This window comes from Corvus hawaiiensis, chromosome 7, assembly GCF_020740725.1.
Source record: "Corvus hawaiiensis isolate bCorHaw1 chromosome 7, bCorHaw1.pri.cur, whole genome shotgun sequence".
Lineage (NCBI taxonomy): Eukaryota > Metazoa > Chordata > Aves > Passeriformes > Corvidae > Corvus > Corvus hawaiiensis.
The window spans coordinates 32,591,155-32,606,093 of record NC_063219.1 but is presented as its reverse complement, the minus strand read 5'-3'; the positions used below and the strand labels follow the sequence as shown (position 1 = coordinate 32,606,093).

The 14,939-nt window shown below is 39.3% G+C and overlaps 1 long non-coding RNA gene across 3 annotated transcripts in view; it reads right to left on the bottom strand.

Moving 5' to 3' along the window:
• Positions 1 to 2,505: 2,505 nt before the first annotated feature.
• Positions 2,506 to 14,939, bottom strand: part of LOC125329017 — a 258,870-nt gene continuing 246,436 nt past the window's right edge. Inside the window, exons 3-5 of one of the 3 annotated variants that reach the window (XR_007205011.1) lie at positions 11,547 to 11,720; positions 8,103 to 8,201; positions 2,506 to 2,636 (exon numbers count right to left, since the gene is read on the bottom strand). This is a non-coding gene — a long non-coding RNA (uncharacterized LOC125329017). The remainder of the gene's footprint in view (positions 2,637 to 8,102; positions 8,202 to 11,546; positions 11,721 to 14,939) is intronic. The other 2 variants (XR_007205013.1, XR_007205012.1) reach the window with 2 other exon arrangements.

The following is a 14,939-nucleotide window of genomic DNA, read 5'->3' as shown; positions in this document are numbered from 1 at the left end:
ACTTCTGTGTAAAACACAGGATTCATGGGAAACCATGAACATTTCAGGATGTGCTCAAACAGTTCCTACCAGGAGCATCTAAACAACTTTCTGACACAGTGAAGAAATAAAGAAAACAATGAGAGAAGAGATAGATCACGGATAAAAGGATCTACATGTCAATATTTGCTTAAAAACTAGCACACAGGTATTCTAGCATTTATGGAAAATATTTTTTTAAACTCCCTTCAAATATCCATCTCTAAATCTCTGCATAAGTTTCAGTTGAGTCATTTTGTTGACAAGTTCCACCATGACTCCATGAATGGAGAGATTTAGGGAGATGTTTAATGGAAAATTATCCCCACCAATTATAATCTGAAATAAATACACAAGGAAATCATCAAACTGCTGTTACTCAACAAACTATTCTCTGTAGTTAGCACCCCAGGCAGTGAAATTTCTCAGCTTTTTCCAAATTTACTAGTTTATGCATACCTGTTTTAACCTAGAATATATTTACCAGCTCTTTTTTTAGGTATTTGCTATTAATTAAATATAATCCAATGTGGACTGCTCATTTAAAGCAGAACATCTTTCTGACAGCTGCCACTAAGAAAACAAAAAGCTGTTGGAACCAGTAACTATCTTAAGGATGAAGTTTTGCACAAGTCATATTTACATGGTTACATAAATGAGTCTCCAAAAGAGTTTTAGCATGGGAAGAAAAACCTGAGTTTTCTACTGAAATTTCCTTAAGCCTCTCCATTGGTCTTTAACTCAAATTTTCTACAGGTCTAAAATCCATTTCCACATTGAAAAAAAACCCTGTCACATTCTGTAGAATTTTGTAGCTCTATTAAAAACCAGTAAAATTTATATACTTCTAGAAAAAACCCTTCCCTAACATTTTTCTAAACAGGTCAAAGTAATAATTCAGCTGGAAAATAAATTTCTTAAAATGAGAGTAATAAAACCAAACATATTAAGTTCCTTTCATCTTTATTTTCTTAAGTCTACTGAAAAATATGCACCTTCTAAGTCTTTTACAGTCAACACTTTTTCAGTGAAGCTATCATGTAAAGCAGAAAAATAGTAGAAAAGAAAAGGCATAAAGCATGGCACGACTGTCACAGGAAAACTTCCCAATTCTTGCAGTTTTAGGAACCATTTAATAAATTCTTCTGCTGGGCAAATGCATAAAAAATGTAGAGACTATTCCTGGATTAATCTTCCATTGAGAATAACCTAGACTAATCTCTCACTGAAGTATTTTGCTTCCACTTTCCCCCTGAGCCTCCAGTAAGATTAATGTGTGAGTATAGCACAGCAGCTTACTTAGCTTCATGACGATTCTACTTGGTGGCAAATTATTAATATTTATAAGGAAACTGTGGTAGCAGAAGGCTCTGTGCTGGATTAGCTATCTAGGAACACTTTTATAATTTTGGGACTAGAGGAAACCCTTCAATGAATACCCAATTTTTGAGTGCCCCAACAACCAAGGCTAGAAACCAGCGGTGGCACCTTCATGATTTCTGGCTGGTGTACATCCACACCTTTGAAAACTCCACCAGTTTTGGGATTCCTCATAAAATGGGCTGAGGCTTAACTTGTGCCTCTTCCCTGAACATCTCCATCAGCATGACCTGGCAGCACCTGGAATCTCTCACAGCCTTTCTGGGCACAGGGCATCACTGGCAGGGCATCACCCCCTTGCCTGAAACACACAGTGTGTGCCCTGACTCCTGTATTTGCTCTGCAAAACTGCTAGAGGTGTTCTTTGCAAAGCAGCTCTTTGCTTCTTGGCTTCTGACTAAGGCCTCTGGGTCACAATGAGCACCTTGACCAATTTGCCATTAGAGAGATGAAAAACAAGTCACAGCCCTGTGTTTCACTCCACTTGGCTTAAGTGGGACTCAGTGGATGAGCTGATTCTTGAGTATTTAAGAGAGATCCTTAACAGGGAACAGGAAATATGTTATGAGCAAGGACCTAATTCTGCAGTCACTCAGTCCGACTAATTGCATGAAGGGTCACAGCTAGATTAGTCTTCCAAGCTAAATTCTTTTATTGCTTGAAAGCAATAAATCTAAACCAGAAACCAACGTCCATTCTCTAGATATAGATTTATTTTCTGCTTTGCAATTCTCAGGAATCGCTGCTGAAATGGTGAACTTTTCTAAATGTCACTTAAAAGGTTCACTGATTTCTTTCCTCATTTCCTGAATCCAATGTGTGTGTTTGTGCTCTCTCAGCCTGTTGCTACATCTAACCCTGCCTTGACACTCTGTAGGAACTCCTCTGTCCACACTTCTCTCCAGTACTGTCCCATACTTACTCTCCAGTCATTCCCCTGCTGTCTTCCAAAGATTAATCCATTTTTCATCAGAAAAAAGTAACTAATAGATTTTACTGAGCAGCTAAATGTTGATACAAAATTTGCAAATGTGAAAAGAATAATATATATTTTCTTTCTCTTTTGTTTACTGAGTATATATGGATTTGAAAACGCCTTACTTTTGAGATTTCCATTTCAGTCATTTTCTTGTTTTCATCTCCACCTGCTTCTTAAAAACCTCCTGGTTGCCTTCAGTGCTCGTGTCTCCTGTTTTTCCAGTGGCATTTGCATACATCAGTCCCTTCAAGGATAAAAGCTTAAGATGTAACAGAACAAAGACTCTATAAGCAGGGTCTCAACAATATAAAGAGACACTGTAAATAAACAACATATTTTTCTTACTTTCCCTTTTCCCATCATTGATAAGTTGGGCATGTAAAAACAAGATTGATCTCTAAGGATATTAGGAATTTTGTTCCAGTGGTGGTGAGGGAACACAGCTTAGAAATTCTTTCTTTCTAACAGATCCTGAAAAAAAAATTGAAGCCTCTAAAGAGTCTCCAGTGTAAAAAATGAAAGAAAACCTCAATTTTTATCCATTTTATCCTTACACTTCAAGACGACCTCTTGCCCATTTATATGGAGGAAACATTCATGCACATTTCTCTGGCATTGTGAGTGAATTTGATTCCTGTTTCTCTCTCTCTCAGACAGAAGGGGGAAAACCAAAGTTGAGAAATTAGGTCACAGATGAGTGTTTTAACACTCATTGTTTCCCTCAACTGAGACTTTTAAAACAAAGCTAGAAAAAATTACAGGCCAAAGCTACATTGTAATGAATAAATTCCAGAACAGACTTTAGACAAACTGGTGTTCCCCAAGCATGACTTGGAGCACCAAAAGATCTTACAAGTTCCATGTTTCTGTTTTGTACAGGTTTAGTCATATTTGCCCCCATCCTGAGGGTTCTGCAGTCACTTGTCTCCTGGAGCTGCCATTCCCACCTGGGCCGCCGAGGACTTGCTTGTGGGAATCATCTTCCATAGGCTCTGCAAGAGCCAGAGTGAAGCTCTGTTTGTGTTGCTGGCACCCACTGCACCAGTCTCTGCAGGAGAAGATCCTCCTAAACCACCACACAGATTTAATTTGTATGTCTATGGCTGAGCAATTCCACAGAGGAACTCACCCTGGGATCAATAAGATTACGTGAACAAAGCACATATTCTGCAATCTGGCTCCGATCTTTCTATTTGTTTGGGTCTGGTATTTGGAAATTTAATTGTGGCCTTGCTGTTGATATCCTAAAATTTTAGTCCTTTTCCACTTCTTCTCTGTATTGCTGAATTTCAGCCAATTTTCTCTTTATTCATTTCACATTCCTTCAAAGTCTGCTTCTCTCCAAGCCTGATCTATTGGCATTGCTGCGTTCTCTGCAGGCCTTCATCAGCATGTTAAACCCGATGATGGAAGAGAAGAACAAAGAGTCAATGTGCTAAAAGAAGGCTTTCAGTGATATATGTTCAAAAGGGATCTTTGAAATCTCAATGAGCTAAAATTGCATGTGTGAAACAGCCTGCCTTCCTGAGGTCATCAGCAAGGTGAACTGTTCTCATCACAACACAATAAAAATGCCATTGTTTTATGTATAGCAATTCTGGATACACTCTCCCTTGCAGTGAGCAATTTGTCCAAGAATAAAAGGTAAGTGCTCACACTATACTTTTTATATGATCATTCCTGTTTGAGGAATCTTACCAGGAAAACTGAGTTAAAGCAGGTGAATGTGAAGAAGAAAAAACAATAACATAAATAGAAGAGAAAACAGCACAATATGTAGGATCAGGGGGAAAAAAAAGATAATAGAAAACACAGGACTGTGTTTTGCTTAACATCATTAGGGGGAACTAAAATAGTTAAAACCTGTCATTAGTGAATTCTGCATGGCATGAATAGATTGTCAGGTGCCTTAATGGCAACAGGCTCTACCAGCAGTATTCAGCCTCAGAGAAAGATGCTTTTAGCTCAGTCTCGTGTCCCAAACAGCAGCTAGGGGTGGAGGCTCAGGGAGGAGGATCTCAGCTATGCCACCACACAACTGTGTCTCCCGCAGACACTCTCTCAGCTCCAGAGGTTTGTTACTTAAGGCTAAGCCCAAGGTAACTTGTGTTTAACAGTCAGCCAAGAAATATATTCCCCCCCACCATGTCTTAACATTTCTTTAACATATATGGACTTTTATTGCACACACAACATTGTGTGGCAATGATTCCTCTGGCTTAGCTCCATGGTTCCTTAAGAGAAATCACAACGAAACGCAGGAGCTCCATTTCCACAGGGTGCTTGGTTCAGGATTTTGAAATCATCTCTGGTATCAAGCCTTGTTTCAAGTAACAACAAATTCTGGAGTATTCAGTTCTGAATCTATTTAAAGAATACAAAAAACTTCTGATTGTTTTTCCTACATTTCTTGTAAAACTAAGCCTGGACAAGGTCTAAAACAGGCATGTTTTTCAAATGTTCACAGGACATTTAAACGAACATCAGAAAGAATAAATTTAAGACCCTATGACAGACACAGTATGAGTCTGGGCAAGCTTTGGGCTTCTAGAGTCAAATTACTATAACTTCTGTCTTTTAATAAAACATGCTACTTCTCTCATTTTTCAGAGCCAGAGGAACGCTGTGAATAAGACAATTAGAGACGCTCACACTGAGAAACTCAATTACTCTGGATGCAATTTTATGAGCAGATTAAAATCTTTGACCATTTAATGATGATGAAGTGTTTCATGCCACTTCCTATTAGAGAAGAGGGACCCTCTGAGCAATGGGAACTTCCATCATCGGGCTCTTGCCCTCCCAGGGTGGCCCATTTCACACTGCTCCAATGCAGCTCTCACACCACTGCAGTGGCACACACTCAGCAGCCACTCTGAAGGTTTATGAATGGCAAAAAGGCAACTTACAGCAACTTGTATAAGGTGCTTCTTGAGGAGTCTCTCTCTTCTGTGCTAAAAAGTTTACTCTTACTTTATTTTTTAACTGTAGGAGTTGGGGCCTGAGTGCAGCCTGAGAACTGCACTAAAATAAAAAAATAAAAGTAAAAAAGAGAGAATAAGGGCTGTTTACATTGTCTTCTGATTTCAATGTCTTCATGTCTCTACTGCAGGGTTTGGCCCTTTGGGACCTTCCTAAAACCTTCCTTGGTACCTTCCTGCAATTTGAGAAGGAAGACTTTTGTCTTCTTCCTCAGTATACAGCAGGGTCATCCAGAGAAACCAAACATCTATTGCCACCTCTTCAGAGGCCATCTGTAAGTATCACTTAAGGCTTCAAACCATGGACTGTATCTCACACAGAGCTGTTTGTACAAGGAAAATCAGTTTTCAGGAATAGGCAGATGAAAGAAACGTGGGGTATGATTACACAGAAATTCTTTGTCACCTTTCTTGGTCTCCTTTCAGAAAAACATTTATAGATGACGCTGTCTTATTTGGATTTTTTATTGCCACTTTAATTTACATGTCGCTTTCCCTTTTGCTGAATGAGGCTGTAATCCAGCTTTGCTCTCAAAGGCCAAGGACTGCAGGGCAGAGAAACGTCAGGCCAAGGTTCACGTGTCTCTGGCGGCAATTTGCAGATCAGCTCCTGCAGAACAGATCCCTTTGGCAGATTCTGACTGATGGCCAAGAGCAGGTGGAGTACACAAAACAAACAGTGTTTAAAGCTGTGTTTAAAAACATTAATTCCTGAAAGACGTCATTTGCAGCTCAGTTATGCATTTTATGAACTTTAACTTATGCACAATGGGGGCAGAATACAGCAGAGCAATTTAGAGGGACGAAAAAGGCCTTTAGACAAATCCAACTGTAGGGCAAAACTACTGAAAATAATTCCTTTCAGACACAAAGGCAGCTTTTCAGTGCTCCCTTTGAGCTGCCTCAAAGCAGCTGTTTGCCCTGATGCATCCTTTTTACCTCAAGGCTGGCACGTAAGAAAGCAAAACCAGACATTTCTCCTTGTTTAGCATAGATTTCTGTCTCTCTTTGCAACCTAACAACTTTCCTCCTTACAGTTGAATAATTTGCCTCACACTTTTTATGGTATTCTGTGCTCCAAGGTATAAATTATTTATATTTTTGCACATTAAGAAGCAGAGCTCACTGCTTGATCACTGACAGACCAACTGCCAACAAGGAAGGAACAACACAGGTTCAGTTGAAGGCTCTGCTACCAGTTGTCTGGGAAGAGAGTCAGTCCAACAGGCCTTAACTGGACAAACTTGCAATGAATCCATGAATTCCAGAAGAATAAAATATATTACTAATAAAAAAGAGCAAATATTTTGCAAAATAATGATCTGTTTACCTACATGACCTCCTCATCCTCTCCAAGCCATACGTTACAGCCAAGCTTTTCATACAGGTCATATTTTCCAGTTCTGCAGTTCAACGGTGATGAAGAAAAGGATTAATGGATGAGGGGGGGCATTATTATTTTTTATTTATATTCTCACACAAAAGTAATTTAAGAGTGATATATGCACCTCTATGTGTGATATCACCCACATAAACTATTTCATGCCATTAATACCTGAAGCCAATCTCAACATCAAAGGAAACAGTTTATTCCACACCAGTGACACACAGAAACAAAAAACAATCATTACACTTTCCCCACACAGATTTTCTTTTGGGAAGAGAAATTAAAAAAATCTTATTATAAGCTGATGATTACCTGATAACCAGTTCTGTTAATTCCTAGTGAACATCCAGATGCAATAAACACACATGAGCACACACTCACAGTGCCACCAGGCTGAAGTGGTGTGGGGCTTTGTTAAAATAGAAGATAAACTATGATTTAAACCATTACAATGAATTTTGTCTCCCTTTACAGAACAGCTGCTACATACATATACCAAGAAAAATTTCAGTTCTATCCAGGTAAAGGTCATAGAAATTTTAACCTTTTTATTTCCAGCTTAGAAATGTGCTGAATGGCATGGTCTTTGTGTTTTTATAAGTATTTAATATTTCTCTTGACCTGTCAGACACATAGAGTTTGAAACCCTATATAAGATCCTAATATTCAACGATATTTGCTCAGTGACTTTCAGTAACTCATTATCCTGGTTCATACTATTAAATAGTCCACTAGAGCTAACCTGCATTATCTAGGTACTTCAAAACTCAGCAGGGCTATGAGATGAATCAGATTTATTGGTTTATTTACCTTATATCCTTAAAAAAAAAAAACAAAACCACATTTTTTAAGCCTACCATTTTAGCCAAATTTACTAAGGAAGGCAAAGCCATGGTCAAGCTTCATTCAGAAAGTGACAGAAAGAAAAAAAGGTCTCCAATAGGTTCCTATGAGCATTGCAAAGGCAGGTGAATAGCTAGAAGAAAAACATCCTACAATTGCCCTGGCAGATAAAAGCACACAGCAAAACATAACATAATATTCATTGCTGGAGAATCAACATAGCAGGGAAAAAGCCAGAATGCCTGGGCAGCATGGAAAACTTCAGCTGAAGACTGCAACCAGCAAGAAAGATTGTAGACCCTCATGAACACCTGAGAAAAAATGACTTTGTCTTCTGGTTCCAGGACAATTCTGTGTTTAACACCTAAAGACTTTTTGCCTATAGATTTCATGTTAAGACCATACAGCAAGACCGCTCAGAAAATCCACTAATTCTATTTTTTCTTTGATTCCATCTAGTTACCAAGCATTTGGTGTTTTCCACAAACCTCATGGAACATCCCATATTTCTTACCTTTCTTTGGTCACTGCAAACCACTGCATTTCTCAGCTGTGAACGCAGCACTGGCTAGAAGCCCTGAAGTGCAAAACTCCAAAAATTAATCCAGCAGACCTAAAATTATATATCAATGTAAACAATTAGAACTCTGTCAGAAAGTGTTGCCTTGCACTTTGACATCTTATAACTCAAAGTTCCACTAAAACCAAAAAAACCATTTCTAATTTCTTTAACAGCTGTCTTTCCTGCTAAACCATTAAAGTCTCACTTCTTTCTTTTATCCCACAGGTTATGAAGACAAACAGAGATGAGGAAACTGCAATGTGTGACAAAATGGGGACTCTTTGGCTGTGCATTATTGCAGTATAAAATATTATGCTCCTCTTTCTTTGCTTGTCTCTTTTTCTCTGCTTTTTCCCACCATGAAGTCAATTCCCATAGTAATGCTTAGGGCAGGGTGTATCACTGCAGGGCCCAGATGGTTAACTATGGAAAACTATTCTCCATCTGGTTCCTTAGCAATATCCTGAAGCAGATAAGCTTGCAGCTCTGAAACTGTGTTAAGTTTTCCATGCAGCTGCTGTCTTTAGAGATACTTGCCCTGTGTCTGGCTTCAGCTTTAATTTAGGAGGAGGAGCAAGGTTATGATAAAGCAAAGTCCCACAATATTATGAAAATCACTTGGGAACAGGAAAAGAAGTAATCCTAAAAAAATTCTCCTAACAAGTGTCTTGGGTTTTATAATAAATTTAATTCCTTTGAATTTTTATACCATTCAGTATTTCTTATTTTCCAAATCAAGGCAGATACTTGTTTCCTTTAACTTCATGCCCCTGTAGTGAGAATATGGACGGTTTTTAACATCAAGATGCTATTGCCTATTAAAAAAGGTGATGCAAAAAATCAGTGGTGATGTCAAGAATAAAGAAAAATCAGGGGCAAAACTTACTTCCAAACTAGGAACGAGAAAGTCTCTCAGTGCAGCTGGAGAGAAAAAAGAGACGACCTGGATGCTGACACATGTACAGATGGGATGTTTGGACTGCAAAGCAGGCAAACTCCAATAGAAAATAGAAGAATATTTTTATGAGGTCTTAAAATAAAACCAGAAAGAGCTTTTCTGCACTCAAGCTGCCAAACTCTTCAAGATCCAGTGAGACTGGATCTTTCCTCAGGCTGCAACAAGGTTTGGATCAGGCCACCACTTGTACTTAGAGAAAACAAACAATAAATTTGCTGCAAAATATTTTAGAATGATGCTGTTGGATGGTTTGATTCTGTGAGGAAGGCATCTCCCTTTATCTACAAGAGTTATTAATGTTAATAGTCAGGAATTAGAACTGCTTTGTGCTGCTACTGGAGATACTCCTTCATCCCACTGGGGTGATCATGAGCAGCCTGACTGCAGTGCCAAGATCAGCTGGGTGTTATTATTAATTATCCTGGGTGATATTATTATTGTCTGCAAACCATTTAGCCCTCATCACTTCTGGAGCAGAGCAGGAGGATTTGCAATCCAGAGCTGGTTTTGGCTGGAGCAGGGTAACTGTGAAGAAGTGTTGCTTCTTGGCCTGCCTGCTGCTACCAGCTGCCTTTGGATGGAATAGTGCTGAGCTGGTTGTTTTATTCCAGGCTGGAACCTGAGCTTCAAGCCAGAGTCAAATATTGAGTAGGCAAAACCACGAGCAGCCAACAGCTGGTCTCCGGTCGCAGCTTTGGCCCAACACTTTGAGGGTAGTGTGTGGCATTCACAATTAAGTGGACTTTTTGTGAGTTTCTAAGAAAGTCAGCAAAGAGATAATAAAGGAAATTCACATTTTTAACAGTTTATGACTCAAACTAAGCAGAATTTTACAGGATTGAAAAAAAACCTTTTGAGCAGGGTCCTTCTCAGCCAATAGCAAAGGGGCAATACACAAGAAAGAGCTACTGCATCTCAAAGGAGGAACAAAACACGTTGAACATAAATTGAGAAAATGATTCTGTAATAACTGTCAGGATTAAAAAAAACCCCCAGCCATGTAAAATTAATGTCAGAAGGCAAATATATATGTAATGGTTTCATGGGAGATGGCATGGTGAATGTAAGTGGCCAGCATGCTGAGGATGCAGTTTGAACAGACAGCACAAGGCTGAAATACTGAACAAAACAAAGGAACAAGAAATTCAGTGGAATTAAAGAAGAAAGAGAATAGAAAAAGCCCTGTGCTGCTGTTTCACATTGTCCTGGTTTCAGCTGGGAGCTAACACTCTTTCTACTAACTTATTCAATGCTGTGTTTTGGATTTAGGATGAGAATAATGTTGATAACACACTGATATTTTAGTTGTTTCTAGGAAGTTTTTTCCCACAGTTAAAGACTTTTCAGTTTCTCATGCTCTGTAAGTGAGCAGGTGCACAGGATGCTGAAATGGAGCATGGTCAGGACAGGTGACCCAAAGTGGCCAAATATTCCATACCATTATCATTAGTAGTAGTAGTAGTAGTTGTTGGAGTATATTTTACTTTAATTATTAATCTGTTTTTGTCTCAACCCATGAGTTGAGAACCCATGAACTCATTTTTCCACTTCTCCTTCCCATCCCACCAGGTATGGGGGAGTGAGAGGCTGTGTGCCATTGCCAGCTGGGGTTAAACCACGACACACAGTCTTGATCAAAGGAGCAAAACAGATCAGAGAAAGGATTCACAGGGAATAAACAGATCCCTCCAAGTTCTTCACAAGAAGCATCTTCACAAAGAGTGAAATAACAAGGAAATATTTATGAACTCTCCTCAAGGGAAAAGGCCATGGTGGATGGAGAATTAGTCTTAATGAAATAAATTGAAATATCTCACTTTACAGAAAAGTGAAGTGAAACACATCATTCTTAGAGCTAAAGATTTATTATTTATAGCCACTTTTCCCAGAGCACATTTCTAACCAGGAGGGAAGTATTCAGAGGCTGATTTTTGTTTCCTTTTTTGGTTTTGGATATATTTGATGGACATCCCCATGTCCTTCCCACTTGTGGTGATGTCAATCAGCCCAATTCCTTTGACAGGAATGGTGAGAGGCTCTTTACTCCACCTCAGGAGTCTGCCCTCATCACCTCGTACTGAGAGAGATTTATAATTATGTTATTACTTGTTTCTCCAAACATCCATTTACCAAGGCCACAAAAACCACATTTCTCTGGTTTTCATATGTTCCTTGAACATTAATTTGCATTGCACAAGTAAAGAGTTTTTTGCCACATTTCTTTTTTAATGGACCTGTCATCTCAAAGAAAAATAGGAGAGATTAAGATTTGTAAATATTTCTTTAAAATGCTAAGGGAATCTGAGTGATAGCAGATATGCAGAGTGTTACTAAGAAGAACTTCTAAATGGAGCCACATCTGAGTATTTTAATGAATGTAAAATGTCCCTACTGCCTTGAGAAGAAAATTCCCATGTGAGAGCACGTTTTTTCTTTACCTTATTCTCCCTGATAGCCATGATGACAGAAATGTGAACTCTGGAGTCTACAAGGAGACTTACAGGCAGGAAGGTGTATTGAAGGCTTGCAGTTGTGCTGTTCTCACTCCTTGTCTTCAAATGCCAACTCTGGACTGAAGTGGATGCTGTGGGATGCCTGGCTATCCAGCTGACCTGTTTCATTAGAAGAAATTCACCCATAAAATATAAACTGGGATATTCAATTAGACAAACATTTCACTTCAATATGGGCAGCCCCTGAAAAGACTGTAAAAGAGTATAAAAATGTGCCAAAAGAGGAAAGTCCTTAAGAACTTTTTGTCCCCTGCTCTGGGTGTTACATCACCACCAGTCACTTGTATTCTGAATTTTATCCATTTGTAATTTTTCCCACTCCCCTGAAATTAAATACAACAGGCTGGTTTGGTTTTTTTTTAAAGGGTAAAATATCACCAGCAGTATTTTGGATTTTTGATTTTTACTGCTTTTTTTTCTTTTTTTTAAGCAGCTGACAAACCATATCTGTTCATTGTTGCTCTTTCAAGGCCTCTAATTTGTTTGAATTTCAAGGAAAGTGAAAAAGTAATGTGAAAGCCTTGAAGGACAGTAGCTTCTAGCACAGGCTTCTCTTTCCCATTCTGTAAATCTAATGATGCATGCCACCCTGAGCTATGAGAGATGTGCTGGACTGCCATCTCAGCTGTCAAAAACATGTGGCAGTTTCATTTAGTCTGGAGCAACTTCGACCACTTTTGCCAAATTTCATTAGGACAGATTTGCAGATGATGCAGCTGACACAATTGCATTTCACCTCCCAGCAGTTTGTGCTGGAGGGACAGATGCTTGTGAAATCATACAAGCAGAACAAAAGCAGGGTGACCACACAATGTGGAAACTACTTAATACCATTAGCAATTGACCATGAGCAAGTCCTGGGGGGGACAAGTATCAAATATGCACTGAAAAAAATAAGAAAAATATTTTTTAAAGTATGTTAAGACAGTAAACTCATGTAGCAAAGGGTGGAAGAGAAACTGTAGGCATGAATCTGTCGTTTTCCCTGTATCTTGCTGATGTCACTGAATGAAGTTCCTTACCTGCATCTACTTCCTGAGACATCAAAGCCATTTCAGATTTAAATGAAACAACACTCTTAAATAATACAAGGAATTTCAGTAGCAACCTAAGAGGTGCTTCCCGTGCTTAGAGACTCCTAGTGATACATGTTTGTTCCTAAGAGCTCTAAACCCAGACTATTTTCAGTCATTTTCTGTTTGTGCTTTTATGTATTCTTAGAACTCATGTAGGACTCCCTGTCATGGTTCATAATGGGGCACGTACAGAAATTTCAGCCTGAAAACACTGTGGAGTTCAATAGATGTATTTTTTAAAATATATATTTTCTTACACACATAATACACTGCAAAGACACAGCCAGACATGACAGTCTACTTAGAGGTTATTTTGTGCAATACACTTCATCTCTTTCCATCTTAAAGTCCACACTTCAACTCCTTGCAGCTGCAAGTTGTGTCTTAAGTGGAAGGATAAATAAATCCCAAAGAACAGAGCTCATAACACTACATTAGCATAGATTCCTTTGTGTTTCTTGCTCCAGATGCACTAAAGAACAGCAAATCCTTTCAAGTGCTTCGCAGCAGCTCCATCAGTGAATCTTTTTATTATCATCACAACAGTTAAGGCTGTATCTACATTGAGAGGGAATTGCACGCCAAGCTGGGATGGGAATTTGTGTCATATCAGCTCTTTACTGCCCTGTGTGGGTATTCAAGACTGTGCTAAGGGCAGATTTGACATCCATTTGTTTTGGCAGCCTGTGCCCTCTCCTCTCCCTCTCCTGACCACCCAGCATCTTTCAACATCTCCCTTTAGGCATCCTGGTACAATTGTTTGTGGCACTGTGGGAAGAGCTGATCCAGAATAATAAAAGCCATTTTTACTAGGTTATTTTAAACCTGTACTAATCCCTCGAGGTAGTTAAAGGCACGGATGCAAAAATACCTGTGCTAGCACAGCTGAGGAGGAGGTGAAGGAACAGAAACAGGCAGGCAGCATTAGCAATCAACCTCTCACCCTGCTAAATAAGTATAGCAATTAACACCCAGCTTACAAAAAACCTCAAAATCCTACACCCCCCAAAACACCAAAAAGACCCCAACAAACAAATCACAATTTTATTTCTGTTAATTTAGAGGATGAAATTGGCTCCCCAGCAGAAACAAACCCCAGTCTCAGTGCAAGGGAAAAAGGTGGGAGCATGCAAACAGGTATGGGGAGCAGAGGGGGCATGGAGGGAGTGACACCATCTCTTTGGTGTCTGCTTGCAATTGATTTTCTTCAGCCATGGCTGAAAAGTGCTCCATTTGGTATCCATGTCATCAATTTGTTAAACAAGTTCAGGAAACAAGGTGTTTCTGTGATTCCACTCTTAAGCTCCCAATTTAGGACTGCTGACATATTCTGGTTTTCAAAAATCTGATAAGTGAGTTCCAGCTGGGCAGTCAGTCCCTCTCTTGGGGTGCTGGAGACTGACAGAAGTTGAGGGATTTCTGCAAGCAGAAGGCTATTCTATGCTATATATTTTCTGTTAAAAATCCATAGACTCTAGTACAGTATTACTTACTATTTTTGACCAAACTACACTCACTATGTGAACAATTCACAGCATGCATCACTGCATTGAAGCAGAAAAGCACATACCAACACCAGTCAGAAATGAGTGAATATTTTGCATAAGAAGGCACTAAAGAAAAACTTTTCCCCACATCATTTATAAAAAGAATAAGCATTATGCTTATATCAACATGAAACTTTCATTTTCAATTAAAACTACTTTACAAAATCATACAATTTCCTTGAACAAGGAAAAATATTGCAAAAATCTTAGATGTAGAAAATGAAAAAGACATACTTGGGTTGCCTTCACTTTTATGAACCAAAAGAACAAGATCAGAAATTGCAAAATTGTTAGTGAAACAGGATATCTGAGTCCTTCCCAGCTTTAATGACACGGCAGGGAATGACTCTGGCACCGCAGAATGTGATTGGAAAGGGAGAATTCCGCTGGCAGGAGCACAGGAGATTTCACTGTTGTCACTCACCAGGAAGCAGATGGCACGTCTTGGCTGAGTGACTTCTCACGCATCTTGTTTCAGCAGCCACTTGGTGTAGCTGACAGCATCGTCAGATGTGGCACACGCTACCTAAACACGGGCTCTGACAGCCCCAGTGCCACGAGTCCCCAGCCACTGCCAGATTAGCAAGAAACAGGAGCACAGGAGTTCTGCCTGCCCTGTGCAGGGAGTAACTTTCCTCCTGTGTCTAGGTAGTTACTTGCAAACTCTTTCGTGTAATAGGTGAATTGTTTCTACT